The sequence below is a fragment of the Megascapheus bottae genome, chromosome 13, assembly GCF_031878675.1.
Source record: "Megascapheus bottae isolate mThoBot1 chromosome 13, mThoBot2.hap1, whole genome shotgun sequence".
Taxonomy (NCBI): Eukaryota; Metazoa; Chordata; class Mammalia; order Rodentia; family Geomyidae; genus Megascapheus; species Megascapheus bottae.
Genome location: NC_143521.1, coordinates 2,783,257 through 2,787,883, shown reverse-complemented (window position 1 = coordinate 2,787,883; position 4,627 = coordinate 2,783,257). Strand labels below are relative to the sequence as shown.

Here is a 4,627-nt window from a genome sequence, read left to right as displayed (position 1 = left end):
TTATGCAAGGGAAAAAGATAAAAGGCATCCTCATAGGATATATTTGCTGATAGCATGATCTTATTTATAGAAAATTCTTTTTTTTTGTCTTTTTTTTGCTTTTGATAATTATTTATTTTTATATATTTTTAAAAATCACCGTTTTCAGAATATACAAGAAAATTTAAGAAAAATATTTGTCTTATATTGAAGCAAACATCTCTTTGGTATAGAAATTATATCGTATATGGCTTTTAGCCAAAAACAAAACAAACAAATCAAAAAACAAGAATTAGGGCCTAACATGCTAAATAAAACCATTCTTACTATTCTTTGCCCATCCATTTGGCCCCTATTGCAGCTCCACTGTGTGGATTTTGAATATAGTTCTTTATACCTCAATAGATCTACAAAGACTTAAAATATCACATCAAAGATACTCAAAAGTCATAAATATATGATGTCACTGTTGACATGATACATAGCTAAAATGAAACATGGTCAGTAAGGTCAAATCATACAAAACATTACATCACTTAACATATTAGAAACAAAGTCTCTTCTGAAGTTATTAAAAGCAATAACACAGATAATGTAATTCAAACCTGAAAACATCAAATGTGAGAAATATTAACTGTGAAGGCAATCAACCTTAAAAATAAGTTGGGAGCTGGGCATTGGTTGTTCATCCTTGTATTCTTAGCAATTCAGGAGGCTGAGATCTCAGGATCTCTACTGAAGGCCAGCCCAGGTAGGAAAGTCCAAGAGAATCTTATCAAAAAGGCGGAGCTATGGCTCAAATAGTAGAGCTCTAGCCTTGAGCAAAAAAGCTCAGGAATTTTAAGTATGGCCAAGTTTAAGTCCCATGACTATCAGGAAAATAAAATGGGGATAAAGGGCATATTTTCTCTAGACATACTTTTATTCTCTAAAGTAAACGCTTTACTTATCTATTTCAAAAAGTTATCATTAGCTGGTGCAGGGGCTCATGCCTGTAATCCTGGCTACTCAGGAGGCTGAGATCTGAGGATCACAGTTCAAAGCCAGCCTGGACATGCAAGTCTAAGAGACTTAACTCCAATTAACCACCAGAAAAGCAGAAATAGTGCTGTGGCTCCAGGGTAGGGCGGAAGCCTTGAACTGAAGAGCTCAGCGACAGCCCCCAAGCCCAGAGTTCAAGCCCCATGAACAACAACAACAACAACAACAACAACAACAAAAAGTTATCAAAATTCAACTCATCCTGTTGGGAATGGTGGTATATACCTGCAGTCCCAGCACTCATGAAGGCTAAGGCTGGAGAACCTACAGAATGAGGCTAGCCTTGTCTACATAGTGAGATCCTGTCTCAAAACACACACACACACACACACACACACACACACACACACACACACACACACACACACACACACCCCTCAAGTCCCATTGGGAGAATTTTTTCCCTTTAGTTCAGATTCACACATCTTTTTTTAGGAAAATGATCTTAGTCTTCATGCCAAAAAAAAAGAGAGGGTAAGCTTTTAATCATGTTTGCCAAGTGTTTTACTCAAGAAAAAATTGGGGAGTGTCAGGTGACAGTGTCAGGTGCTGTAGGTCTGGAAGTCATAAACTTGTCTCTGTTTTCATAGAACTGGGAGCTGATTTACATGGGCAAATTTAGTCATATCGCTTGAGTTGTAACATGATATTCTGACATGCACCATTTTTCAAAACAATTATCTGGTCATACTAAGGCACTGTTAAAATTATCTGTTGAGAGAAATCACTTTTGTAAAGCAATCTCAAAACATTTAAAGAACGGAAAGGAAGGATAAACACATCTGTGTTAACATAAAAAAATCACATCAATATTATGCTTTCACAAAGGTCTAGAAAAAGAAGAAAAAATTTCATTCTGAGTACACAGAAATGCTGAAGATTGTCCTATATATATGGTACATGTGCAAATCCATATGAGGTGAATTATACAGTCATAGTCAGTTATCAGGTCTCAGAGAATCATAGCCTTCTTTCAAGAGGTCTCTCCACGTCTTAAGGAAGCGTGCATTTTCTGTACATTTTGTCGGGAGCAAGAGTGGAATCAAACTGTACTTTGATTTGCATCAGATAATTGCTTGATTGTCTTATTGCTTTTTGGCCTTCTCCTGTTCAATTGATCTGAGATTTACCATATGAATGTAACCCCCAACAGTTCCCTGATTAACCATCTGGATGTAACACCTGGCAGTGCCCTGGTCTCAAGAAGGGATATAAACTTTGAGTTTAGAATAAACGCGGCGGCTAAAGTAAGGCCTTGTACATGGGAGGGTCCAATATCAGCACACAGTGAAATAAAGTCCGTGATTCCTCCCTTATTCCTATGGGGTCTGATAGCCGCCTGACAGGCGGCGTTGGCATTTTCATAGGCTATGTGTCTAACTATACTCTTCCTTGCATTCTCATCTTGTACTAGGCAGTCTGCAGTCTCCATTAATCGAGACAAAAATTCTAGATAAGGTTCATTCGGTCCCTGTTTAACTTCTACTAGATTTTTTGTACGATTGGAATTGCGTAACTTTTTCCAAGCCTCTCTCGCCGCAGCATTTATTTGTAAATAGGCCTCCTTTGCATAACCCAATTGATCTTCGGTGTTTTTATAGGTTCCCTCTCCTAACAACTGATCAACAGTGTAAGGCAGGTTCTTAGACCTATTTGTTTCAATTTTAGCCCGACACTGTGCAGTGAACTCTGTCTCCCATAATAAGTACTCTCCTGCACTAAGGCACGCTCTGGCAAGCCGCTTCCAGTCATTTGGGCATGCAATACCAGCACACGCAGCCTCCAATATTACTTGAGTAAAAGGGGCAGTTGGCCCATATTGGGTGCAGGCATTTTTTAAATCCTGTAATAGTTTAACAGGAACAGGCTGATGGTATACTTGTTCATCATGATCAACTAAACTAGGGAAGCATCGAGGCCCTGAAATACCTTCCCTCTCTCTAGCAGCCTGAGTCAGGTTTAATTGCGATGCACTGTGCCTGGTTGTAGTGCCTGTTAAAAGGGACTTGTTGCTAGGGCCTTTAGGCTTGCCTAAAGGTTGAGAAAGGGATTGAGGCCCTAAGGCTGCAGCCGGAGGCGGTGGGTGTGAGGGGTAAGGTTTAGAATCAGACATCATAGTGGCCTGAGGGTCATATTCCTTTCCTACTTCTGGGGGGGCTCTCTGCTCTGTCCCCATTTTCGATAGAAGATGTAGCATTTCTTCTAACTTCTTCTCTATCATAGCCACCCGGCCCTCCAATGACTCATCATAACTTTCCTCCTTGGTATTCAAACCTGAATTCTGATACTCAATATCTACTGGTTGTTGTTCCCTTTTCAAGATCTCACTTAGACTCTCTTGGGCTGCGGCATATGGCTCAGCCTCAGGTTCTTCAGAAGGGTCCTTTAACTCATAAAGTTCCCTTAATTCAAGATTAAGTTCAGCATTTTCATGTAGAGGATTTATGCATTCACTTACTAAATTCCATACAGTAGCAGCCTCTATTGGGGTCTTTTCGGGGCCATATACATCATAATAATCTTGAATTCTTTTTCCTATCCGCTGCCAGGCTTTTTGGAATTCCTCCTCTATAGACCTCGGGCATGCCTCCTCGACAAACTGTAGGAAGCTCTGAAGCACCCCTTTTTCCACCCACGTTCCGTGGGCTTCAAATAGGCCTGTTAAGATCGGTAGAAATAACCCATGGCTATTAGCTTGACCCATAATTTTTACTCCTGACTATACTCTCTTAATAGTCCTACGATGTGTTACTCACCACAGGGAGGGGTCCTTCACCTTCGTCCCAGATTTTCAGGTCCCTGTTTGGGCACCTGCCGGGAGGCCCCGGCAACATTTAAGGGCAATCTCTTCCACTTGAGCTGATACTGCAGATGTGGCCTCAAGAAGTTTGGTTAATGAAATCGATGTGTCTCCTATCTGCCACGCCACCTCCTCCAGGGGGTCCACCACTCCAACTCAGAGCCCTCCAGCCCACACTCACGAAGGAGGAAAACATGTCCAAAGACGAAGGAGAAGATGGAGGTGGCAGAGGCGGGGAGCAAACCTGTAGCTCCTGGGCTGATGCCATGGGGAAAGGGCTGGCACCATAGAGCGGGACCCAAGCAGCCAAACCGCCACCAACTGTCCTTCCGATGGTTGTCTTTAATGTACTATGTCATCTCTCATCTCTTTTGCTGTCCCTTGGTTATCTCATATTGTGACAGTATTTCACCTGGTAATCTGATATAGTGTATATATGCACTTGAGCAAAAAAGCTGAGGGATAAAAAGCAGCATTTAAGTTCCAACACACACACACACCCACACACACACACACACAATCACACATACAATAACATGCACGATACCACTAGAGCTAATAAGATTCATTAAGCTTTCATGATACAAAAATCAACATACAAATACCAACCTTTTATTATCCTAATAACAAACCACCTGATATTGAAATTAAGAAAGAACTCCCATAGGCCCGGAGCATGGTCTAGTGGTAAAATACTTACCTAGCATGCACGAAGCCCTGGTTTTGATCCCTTGGTACCACATACTCAGAAAAAGCCAGATTTGGTACTGTGGTTCAAGTGGTAAAGCACTAGCTTTCAGGAAGCTC

The 4,627-nt window shown here is 41.2% G+C and overlaps 1 pseudogene; it reads right to left on the bottom strand.

Annotated features, from left to right (window-relative positions):
* Positions 1–1,863: 1,863 nt before the first annotated feature.
* LOC150055417 (uncharacterized protein C4orf46 homolog) lies at positions 1,864–4,088 on the bottom strand (annotated as a pseudogene).
* Positions 4,089–4,627: the final 539 nt, after the last annotated feature.